Genomic DNA, 12,865 nt, shown 5'->3' on the forward strand with positions numbered 1-12,865 from the left:
ATTATTATTATAGTTATTATTATTATTATTATTTTATTATTATTATTTTATTATTATTATTATTATTATTTATTATTATTATTATTTGTTATAAAAGAACTTACTAAGATTAGTATAAAAAGAAGGAAAATTGAAAAAGTAATATATTTCAATATGTATATCATTCTTTGTAAATGTCATGGCTATTTATAGCCAAAAGATGAGTTACAAATGTACGACTTGATTATTTTAATTGGTCAAGGGATGGTGTCCCTCCAATGGGTTAGTACCACATGGCATGAGCCTTGAATTTACACTTACTACAAGTGATGTAATTCCACAAATTGTTGGGGGCCACATGACATCCATAATTCTTTACAACATTATTATTACTAGGGAAAAGGGTATGATATATCCTTCAACTTTGTCATTTAGAGCTGATATACCCTTTGTTATGAAAGTGACTCATATATACCCCGACTTGTAAACAAATGACTCACATATACCATTTTCCTCTACCGAAAATGGAAAAAAAATTAATCAAAATTTTTATTATTTTTTTCTAAAAATTATAATCCCATATGAGTAAATTTAATCCTCGTCAGACATATTTTTTTTGACTTTTTTTTGTTTCAATGACTAATTTATAATTATTATTTTGATAATCAAATTTATTTATGTTTCACTAATATTCTTGTAAAACTTATTGTAGATGACCAAATTTTTTCTTCAAATACGAAGTTAAAGTACAATACACACAAAAAAAATAGTTTAATTTTTGTTTCTTTAAACTAAGGAATGAAAGAAAAAAATAAAATAAGAATATGAAACTCAAATAATTATAACAAAAGAAGTCAAAAAATAATTTATGTATGAAAAAAATTGAAATATACCTTGAACTTTGATAGAAGAATCATATATACCCCTAAATAATTTTTTTAAAAAAATTAGAATTAAGAAATTTAAATTTAAAACTAATTTTTTAACTTCCGTTAAGTGAAGGGTATATGTGAGCCATTTTGTAACAGCAGGGGTATATGTGAGCCGTTTGTATAACGGTAAGGGCATATATGAGCCACTTTTATAATGAGGGGTATATCAGCTCCAAATGACAAAGTTGAGGGTTATATCAGACCCTTTTCCGTTATTATTATTATTTTTTTATTTTTACTTTTATTATTATTATTATTATTATTCTTATAATTATAATTATAAAAAATATTGTGATGATAAAGAAATATGTGAACGATAGGAAATATTATTACTTATGGATATAAAATATAAATTAGTTTTGTTTTAATTTTTTTAAGTATAAAAACCTTACATTGATCAATTTTTTATCATGTTAACAGTTTTAAGGGCATTTCAAACATTTTGATAAAAAATGTTTACAAGCACTTATTTGCCAAACACATCAACAATTTTTTTTTTCAAATGAAACACTTTTATCCAAACACATAACTACTTATTTTAAAAATAAGTTTCAGCATTTTCAAAAGTAATTTTTTAAAGTTGCTTTTTTTAAATCCACCTAAACGGGCTTTTAGATGAGTATTATACAAGTAAATTCATATGTATCATATTTCTTATAGGTATCTAGTATTAATTTTATGTATCCATTTATATATATCTAATATTAATTTCATGTATTTGTTATGCGTATCTAGTATTAATTTTATGTATCTATTTACCTATATCTAATAATTTCATGTATTTTTTATATGTATCTAGTATTGATTTGACGTATCAGGTATCAAGCATATGTTATATCCAAAATATGTATCTCGAATACACAGTAAGCATATACATAATTATGTGTATCTAAATTCATACGTTATATCTAAAAATATGTATCTCGAATACATAATAAGTACATACATTTAATTATGTGTGTCTAAATGTGAAATGCAGCTGAAACACATGAATTTAGGTCAAATCATGATTGTAGAGTATCTGTCGTATCATTAATATCATCATATTTTTAAAAAACATGTATTCAAAATTTAATGGTGGATACATATACATGTTCATATATCACATTACTAAAAATACAACTTGAATCTTAATTAAAATTACTACTTGTTGGATACACATAAATAAAGGGCTATATCAAAGTAATATTGGTATTACCATATCCATAACACAGTAACCAAATTAAGAAAGCCTTAGAAGAACACCAGTAGACAAAAACTCTCTACCATACTCCCTTTGATCCTTTTGTGTTGTGGCATAACATAATCAAATCTAAGATCCATTTCTTCCAAAGACAAACAATCAAGATCCACTTAGAATTGAAACTTTTTTTTTTGTAGCAGTTACTTTGATTTGATCTCGTTATAAATGAACAATACAAAATAATATTTGAATTTAGGAGAATTTATCAACAATGGTGACGATATATTAGAAGAAGAGAGTAGATTATCTATTGTTGGAATGAAATGGTACGTTGAAATTCTTGAATCAGAAATGAGGAGACATAATTGAGTGATAAATATGGGAAGAGAGAATTAAGATATAGTGGTTGATTTGGAGTGAAAGAGTTAATTAATCAATCCTAGTTTTAGGGATATGGTATCGAATAGTATCTTCAAATAATATATTAATATATACTAAAGATAATAGTATATATAGTAGTGATGTATGTCTAATAATGGAGTTTATTTTTTTTTAGGTGGAAGGAAAAGGTAATGAAGTAACATTTAATTGTATTTATTTTTGCGCTCTATCTATATTATAGTAAACACACAAATAATTAAGGGTAAATTATAGAAATCACATACTTTTAAGGCAAACTTACAATATGTCGCTTAAAAGTTTATAATTACAGAAATCTCTCAAACGGATACAATAATATAAGCGTTGATACATTAATCTGATGTGCGAGATACATTAATCATTAAGTAAAATATATTACGTTTTATACACGATACACTAATCTAATATATATTTTATACATGATACACTAATATGATGATACATTAATCTGATGTGCGAAAATGAGTGATTTGGAGATTTATAAAACTTATAGGAGATAATGGTAATTAGTAAACTAAAAGGTAGTACCTTTGTAATTTTTTCAAATAATTAAAAGAGGTTCAAATATTATTATTTTTTTAAGGAATTTTTTTTATAATATTTGTGAGACAAATGATGTACAAGTTTAGCACAAAAATACAACACATGATGTGTAAATTAGAAGCACGTTCAAATTTTGTCATAGACGGTACTACAAGATAATTTTAAATTTATATTAAGTGTAATTTTCTAACTAAGAGATCGATTCTTTTGATACGCTCCTATAGTAGAGGTAAAACTTATAAACGCCAAGTGTTCATACCATGTTATTAAATGAAGGGAAAAGGATATGATATACCCCTCAACTTTGTTATTTGGAGCTGATACATCACTCGTTATAAAAGTGACTCATATATACCCTTACCGTTATACAAACGGCTTACATATACCCATGCCGTTACAAAATGGCTCACATATACCCTTTATTTAACGAAATTTTAAATAATTAGTTTTAAATTTATATTTATTACTTATAATTTTTTTAAAAAATTATTTAGTGGTATATATGATTCTTCTATAAAAGTTCAAGGTATATTTTAATTTTTTCATACATAAATTATTTTTTGACTTCTTTTATTATAATTATTTGAGTTTCTTATTCTTATTTTATTTTTTTCTTTCATTCCTTAGTTTAAAGAGAAAAAGATTAAACTATTTTTTTGTGTGTATTGTAATTTAATTTCGTATTCGAAAAAAAATTTGGTCATCTACAACAAGTTTTACAAGAAAATTAGTGAAACATAAATAAATTTGATTATCAAAATAATAATTATAAATTAGTCATTGAAACAAAAAAAAAGTCAAAAAAAATATGTTTGACGAGGATTAAATTTACTCATATGGGATTATATTTTTTAGAAAAAAATAATAAAAATTTACATTGAAAATTATTATTTTTTCATTTCCGTTAGAGGAAAAGGGTATATGTGAGTCATTTGTTTACAAGTAGGGGTATATATGAGCCACTTTCATAACAAGGGGTATATCAGCTCTAAATGACAAAGTTGAGGGGTATATCTGACCCTTTTCCCTTATTATTATTTGCCTTCTTTCATTATTTTTTTTAAAAAATGATTTTATTTATTCTTTGTGTTGGACTAGTGGTTTGTTTGTTGCTATTGTTTAGGAGTTAATTATGTTATTTGTTGGTCTCTAGGCTACAAGATTAATGGAGTTGGTTAGATCAGGATAATTAGGAGTAATTTATGTGTTCTGTTATTATTAGTTTTTTTTTTTACCTATTTAAGAACTTTTAATTGAGAAACAAAAAGCACTTCCATTTGAATATCATTTCCCTTTAATTAATATTACCATAGGGGAGATGAAATCCTTACTAATAGATAAGTTATTTTTCGACGAATCATTTCAAGAAATATACTTACTTCAATTACTTGTAATACCTTCTTTAGTTCCACCAAATGATTTCTTCGTAAAATTGAATGGCTTGATCCAAAATTTAGAACTTGGCCATTTCTATTCCAAAATGATAGAAAATCAAATTGACATTTATTATGGTGTACATTATTTTAATATAATTAATCATTTATCGGATAATGAAAATCATTCCAATGTACAGGCGTCAAATGAGTTCCCTATGAAGTTAAATTGATCACTTCAAGAATCATATTTAGCTCAACAATATACACTCTTTTGTTATTGTAATGACCCCGAAAGTTATTTTTTATAATTTTGAACTATTCATTGACTTTAGTTAATTATTTGATGGGTAATTGTGGATAATTGACTTAATTGATAGTTAATGGACTAAAATATCATTTATTTAAGATCTTATACCATTTTGTCACGACCCAAAAATGGACGTGATGGCACTCATCTTATCCCACCAAGACAAGTCAGCCTAAAACTCAACCATTACAATAAAGTGTGGAAATAAAATATAAATAACTTAATAAAAACCCCAAAACCTGGTAGTCACGTGTACAAGCCTCTAAAATATTACAATTGATTCAAAATAAAACTCAAGTCTCAAATGAACTTGTTTCTAGAATAGAACAAGATCATAATTAAGGAGAAGAAAGTCTGCTGAGATGGAAACACTACCTCACAAATCTCCAAGAAGCCTCGGAAAATAGGAGAATGATAAGTACAACAAAAATCAAGGCTCATAACCTACAAAAAAAATTGTAGAAGCAAGGGGTGAGTACCAAACCACACGGTACTCAGCAAGTAAACCTCTAAACACAAGCTAATGGTATCAGAGCCCCAGGTTCATAGGTCTCACTTGTGTACAAGTCGAGTCTAAATAGACTCTTGATGATTGGTACGGAGACGTCTGTACCTATCTTCGAGAGGCTATAGTGACTTTTAGGAAATATCTTCACTTCTTGATCTCTATTGTGCGTACTTGTCCCATTTTGATTCTTATCACTTCGCTCCATTCGCTCTCGTTTATGTGATGACTCGTGCGTAATTCCTTTTGTGAATCATTGGCATGTCGTGTATTGGTTTGATGTTAGATTTGGTATTAAGGTGGAAATGATATACTTATGAAACGAATGCGTGATCATATTTGAAAGAGTTGAGTAAGGTTAGTTATCATTGTAAAATAATAATAAATAATATAGTACTTCTGTCGTATAGGCGGAATCGAAAATAGTTCGAGAACCGAAAGTGAAAGTATTAAAGGAAAGGCTAGATATGGAACAAATTTTGTAATATTTTACGTCTATTTGATTGGTAGAAATGTGTGGTTTAGTTGGGTGCGATCTTCTCGATATGTATGATATGTTCTAGTGGTGGATTAAATAAATTTTTGCAGTGTGACGCTAGTGGTATGAAAATGAATACGTCGATTGTCAAGTGTGATTATTAACTACTTAAAGAGTTATAAGTTATATCACATGTTCGTACAATTAGATTCAATGTTACATTCATATTTGAGAAACTAACTAGTTTGTTACTACGGTTGCTTGAGTTAAAACATTGTTATAAGGGATGTTTTAGTGGTGGATTGTTGGAATGATATTAATACGTCAATTTATGGAGTGTATATCGATGTTTCTAATTGAGAAGTGGTCGAAGGGAATGGATATACCAGAATGAAAATGAACTTATGGGTAAGAAAAGTCTCAAAGAGTATACTTGTGTAAAGATAATTGAAGATTATAGTAAGAAAATACATATAAAATCGGGTTAGTCCTTTGATTTTGTTGGTATAACTGGATTTGAGGTGTCATGTCATTGAGAATGTTGACTTCGTGGTGATGACAAATGCTAAGGGATCATATTGGTAATAAGAGTTTGTGATGGATTGTGACTGAGACATAACTATATGATAAAGATTGTGGGTTAAATGATTTTTTTATGATAGTAACGAGCTGCGAGTATTTATCGCTATGATCTGCTACTTTTTGATGAGTAATGTTGTTGCATGAAAAGTTATAAGAGGTGTTGTGACTCTGCTTAAATAAAATTGAAAAGAGCTAGAGTCACAAATGAAAAGAATTAGTGGGATCTAGTTTAGTCATTTGAAGGAGGTGATCGAGAACAAAGATATTTACTTTGAGTGCAAGTACAAAAGATATATCTTCATATGGTAGAAGATGGAGTTTATCGACATGTGATCTCATCTATTTTGCTCTAATTATGATAATAGTGTCACATGTTCATAATATTGGTTCAATACTATTTGATAAAATTTAAGAAAGAAGTCTAAAGACATTTGACTTGAGTGTGATAATAAATTCTTTTATGATTTTGAGTTTGATATTGAATATGATAAGATTGTGAAAAATATGATAAGGTCGATGGATAGGCGACCAATGAGAAGCTAAGATACGTGAATTCATAAAATCTTTAAGATATGAATTAATGTTCATAGATAAAGGGAATGGGTTACACAGTTGGGTCCAAAACTCAAGTTTTTCATGGTAAATTTAGGTTTGTGGTAATGTGTTTTATGGAGGCATGAATAATTAAAGTAAGAATTGATCGATTGCATCAGATATTGAGAATTTAAAATAACATGTGCAAGGTTAGGATCGTAGAGTTTGTTACTTTTAATTGTTAAAGGACCTAAGAAAGTATTTCTATCAAGGAATTGATTTACATTGTATGGGATGTTAGCCAAAGAATAAGATTGGTAAGGTGGTTAGACAAGGAACAAGAATGTGGTGTATATAAAAAATTAAGATATTCAGAATTTTCCGTCCTAAGAAGAATTTAAGAAAAGTGAAGGAATATTTTATGTTATTATGTCGAGTTAAGTTGTTCAATATGATAGGTACCTTATTTATATTCAACAATGTGGACCTACAATTCTACACGATTAATAAAGATTTTGATGGGACTGAAACTACTTTGTTGATGGGACTATGTAGATTGTTATAATGTGTTACATAGAAATTTGATGGTTAGTAGAGATTATGAGCTTATAATATATAGGATTATTGGGGTGACTAACAATTTTTTAAGTGTTGATATGAGATATATGATGGTATGAATAGGAAGTTTAAAAATGGTATTTGAAAATTTACGTGAAGTTGACATTGTGATTCAATTATTTTACCTCAATGGAAAAGTATTTTTAGACTGGTAATTAGTGCTATCACTCTTGGGTGTGACTCATTGTTGTCATGCGATGCTTAAAAGGGAAAGAGAGGAAGACCTAGTTCAAAAAAAAAAATTTTAAGGCGATAATGTGTTCGCTAAGAATACTTTAATACCAGAGACGGTTTAATAGTAAGGTAAATGGATGGTGAGCCTATAATGTTTATTGGTATTAAGAGTTTTAGATACATTGGATTATTGTGAAAAGTATGTGGGATTCGGTACTAACAAAACGGGGATCAAACTGGTTGGTTGTGTGTGGATAAAAATCGAGAGATGTACTCAAATGAATGGAATATTTGATGTGGGAATTATGGAAGAAGTTTTTAGTGTTATTCAACCTTGGTTTTGTAAATTCTTATGTGATAACCTTCTTCGTTTTGGACACTATTTATAGTATGATTCATTACTTATATTACGCGTGGTTCCACACCTATGAGTGAATTCTTAGTGGTGGATCGGATGTGCCGATCCTCTTATGTCCTCTTGATATGATAGGATCCTTGGACAGAATTAATCATTTCAGTTATGGGAGATTTAGTGTTTTGTGGATAGTTGAAATATACCAGTGATTCTACATGCACAACTTTGCTTATGAGGATTTATAAAAAAAAAAAGCTTCCGTGAATAGTCATGGTTATCTAACAATGGTGTTAAAGGTTTTCATCATAGAGTGTATCGCTTGTTGGGTGTTTCTTAATCATTTCATTCTTTGGACTATATGAGTTCAATTCTCCTTGATGAGTACCCAATGTCTAAATATTAGATGTTTATAACTTAAGCTCGGGAAAAGATGACGCTTTGAGCAAAGAATTTTGACAAGATCTGTAATGATTCGGGTATTATGAGTGTTTCATGGTTGGTTAAGGTCCACTTGTGATTGTAGCCAGTATTGATTCAGAAGTTATTCTTGGTTATGTAAGAAAAGATTTGTAATGATGGTTGTGTTATGGTCCAATGAGTCTCACTTTAGATTGGGTTCATGAGTTAGTTTGTGACTTGATAATCACTCTTAATTTACAGATCTTACAAAGTTTGTTTAAAAGTTCAATTGTTAGTAGTTGATTTGGATTGAATGATTTTAAGGATGAGCTCACTTAGAGAGATGAACACTGACTGTTAGGTCATAACTCCGCTTTTGGTAATATCAATTACTCTTAGTTCTTCTTCTTTATGTTCGAGGACGAACATGATTTTTAGTGGTGGATAATGTAATGACCCCGAAAGTTATTTTTGATAATTTTGAACTATTCATTGACTTTAGTTAATTATTTGATGGGTAATTGTGGATAATTGACTTAATTGATAGTTAATGGACAAAAATATCATTTATTTAAGATCTTATACCATTTGTTCCATATAATTAAATTAAGTTAGTAAAATTTATCACTTTTAGTATATATTTATTTTAGAAAAAAAAAGGGGGGAAGAAGAAACACTAACCTGTTTAAACCGGCCGCCGGCATAGAACTTGACTTCTGCACATCAGGTAATGTTTCAGTTGATCTATTAAAGTATATAGTTATAGGTTATGTTATTATTAATAATATTATAATATAAGATAGTGAAACAAAAAGGAGATAAGAAAAAAATGGGAAATAAAGTAATGTGCATCGGTGGCACATGGATTAGGGCTTATAATGAAACAAAGAAATATGTTAGTTTGGAAAAATTTGGTTCCAGGTACGCGACTAATATAGGGTGTTACTTAATTATTTATTTATTATATTATGATTCAAGTTTTGATATATATAAAGATATATAATTAAATAGTGGGTGTATGGTAGTATATGAAGATCATTAAATTTATGTTATTTGGAGATAATGATGCTAAACCCTAGGCTTGAAATTTGGAAAAGAACTTGAAGAAATTTAAATATTAATTGACATCAAGATTAGGACTTGATTATAAATTGATTAGGTTTTTGGGTCTAAGCTTGACATATAGCATATGGGTGTTTTTAGTTTGGAATCTTATGGTGATTACACATTTGAATAGATTGCAATTATTTGGAAGTCTAAAGAAAAGGCAAGACTCAAGTCCTGGAGTGATGTTCGACTACTTGAGGCAAGTGGATTTCTAAACTCTTGTTAAGTGTATGAAATATGCGTATTTCCTTGTGGTATATGTTTGGGAGTAATGAGATTGGTGATGGGTTGACTTGTTGACATTGATTAATTATAATGATGAAAAAAAAGGGATAACAAAAGGGAATGTGATTAATTATTTATGTGTGATTTTGTTGAGAAAGTGTTGAAGACTTGTTGAATCATTGTCGATGTGACTTCATGTTTGTGTGATTGTGAACTGTGCGATGTTATGAAAATGGTCATCTCCTCATTATTTGTGTGAATTTGTCATCTGCATTATTCTGAGGCATTGGTTGTGACAAGTGTTATGTGCATTGAGAAAGAATGAGTATTTAAGAGGATGTACCATTTCGAGGGAAGTATCGCGCGCCGCGATGGATACAGTATTTTGAGGGACGTATCGCGCGCCGTGATGGTTACTATTATCGAGGGTCGTGTCGTGCGCCGCGACAGATGCATGGACACATATGTCCCCCATGGGTGCCGGACTGAGAGACGGCGGGTGTGTATCATTAGGTCAGACATGCATCATTATACTTGACATTGCATTCCATTGCATTGCACATACTTATTATTAGTGAACTTGATATCGTGTTTTGCTGATCTTATGATTGCCTCCTGTGGAACTTGTGATAGATCAATATTGAGCTTGTTATTGCGGATATGTAATTTGTTGAAGTATTGTTGTTGAGGATATGTAATTTGTTAAAGTGTTATTGTTGAGGATATGTAATTTGTATAAGTGTTGTTGTTGAGCTACGTGCTATGTAAACTCTGAGCTGTTATGTTGGGTAGATTTTTATGCAGGTTGTAGTTGTGGAGGTTCGGTTGGGGGTGGTAGGAGTACTAGTATTTCATCCCCTTAGCTTGTGTTTAGAGGTTTACTTGCTGAGTACCGTGTGGTTTGGTACTCACCCCTTGCTTCTACAATTTTTTTTTGTAGGTTATGAGCCTTGATTTTTGTTGTACCTATCATTCTCCTATTTTCCGAGGCTTCTTGGAGATTTGTGAGGTAGCTGTTTCCATCTCAGCAGACTTTCTTCTCCTTAATTATGCTCTTGTTCTATTCTAGAAATAAGTTCATTTGAGACTTGAGTTTTATTTTGAATCAATTGTAATATTTTAGAGGTTTGTACACGTGACTACCAGGTTTTGGGGTTCTTATTAAGTTATTTATATTTTATTTCCGCACTTTATTGTAATGGTTGAGTTTTAGGCTGACTTGTCTTGGTGGGATAAGATGAGTGCCATCACGTCCATTTTTGGGTCGTGACAGTTATTTGTTGTTGAGCACTCCTTTGTCATCACCTCAATAGTTGGATACCTGATCTTCTCCGAGTTGTTGTACAACTTTCATAAATTTGTCATGAAGATCCATCCTCCTCTATTTCAACACCTTCACCAAGTTGTTGCACAACGTCCATGAATTTGGCATGAAGATCCATATGCACAGCTTCCATAAATGTGGCATGAAGATCCATCCGTCCAATTTATGTTCTTTGCCTAATAATCTTATTAATAACTTTAACAAACTACTTCAAGAAATATACTTACCTCAACCCACGATAACAAAATAGGCATTAGTGGCAATAGATTTATTTGTTTTTGGCAAAAATATTTTCTGTTGTAAAAATATTTAGTGACAATTAAATTAATGTTATTATATTCAGTATGCTAAATGCAATAGTATTATAAATCTCTCTATTATATTATTGACACTTAATATAATAAATTGGTACTTATATTATTAAGACTAAATTGTAGTTACCACCTCCAATCCCTTATCTAGTTGAATCGAATGATTTCTTTAGAGGGTTGAATGGTAGGAACCAACAAGTAGAACTCGATAATTTCAATGAACTAAATTCGAACAAGTGTCCTATGAACTTCAAAAAACTACTTTAAGAAGCATTTACTTACCTCAACGATTTGCAGTACCTTTTTTGATTCCGCTGAACGATTTCTTCGCAAGTTGGACGTGTAGAACTAACACCCAGGACTCGACAATATCAATGTACTAAATTCAAATGAATTCCTATAAACTTCAATGAACCACTTCAAGAAGAATACTTACCTCAACGACGTGTAGTACCTTCTTTAGTTCAACCGGTATGATTTCTTCTCACAAGGTTAAATGGTTGGAACCAATATCTAGAAATTGTCCATTTCGATGTACTAAATTCAAATTAGTTCCCTGTGATATTTAACAAATCACTTCAAGAAGCATACTTATCTCAATAACCTACAATACCTTCTTTAGTTCCACTTAATGATCTCTTCACATGGTTGAAATACCGTTACAGATAAGTTTGGAGATAGTAATGAGATAAATATGAATGCGATTAAAATTGATCTCTTTCAAACTAGGAAACCAACTAAAATCGTTCTCATTAATAGTGCAACATTTAAAATAAAGAACGGTTAAAATTCTTTCAAACACCATAGATTTATGATAAAATTATGTTGAGCCTTTGGCGTATATAAGGTTTTCTTAATTCGAGGAGTAGAAGGTTCTCTAAATTCTTAACTTTGTTTACCATATTCTAATTGGAAACGATTTAAAATACCATAAACTATAGAATTTCGTTAAAAAATATCTTATTTTCACTTATTTTGCTTTAAAAATATCCTTAGATTCATTTTTGGGTTCAGTTATACACTTTCTCAGTCACACTCTATCTTAACAAGGTCCTTAATACTAAAAAACAAAAAAATTATATTTCTTTGCATTTAATGTGATTACACTGAGGCAAGTCCAATTCAATTAGTTTGATATATAAAAATTTCTTAACAAGGTTATTGTTTAATTTAAAAGAACAAATATTTCTTTCTCCTGTATTTCAAATAAATTTACACACGTACTTTTTTTTCTTTGCTTTATATTTAAAATTTTGTCAAATACACATAACTTTTATAGTTTTATTGTCTTATATATAATAAATTTTCCAAGCGTTCATTATTATTATTACTATTATTATTATTATTATTATTATAAATATTTGTCTTCTTTCAAATTTTTTTCAATTAATTTTATTTATTCCTTGTATTCAACGATATAGGTACGTAAATATATACAGTTGCTAGCTTATTTATGCGGTAGTGGTTTGTTTGTTGCTATTGTTTAGGAGTTAAGTATGTCATTTCTTGATCT

Source organism: Solanum lycopersicum, chromosome 12 (assembly GCF_036512215.1).
Source record: "Solanum lycopersicum chromosome 12, SLM_r2.1".
NCBI classification, from domain to species: Eukaryota; Viridiplantae; Streptophyta; class Magnoliopsida; order Solanales; family Solanaceae; genus Solanum; species Solanum lycopersicum.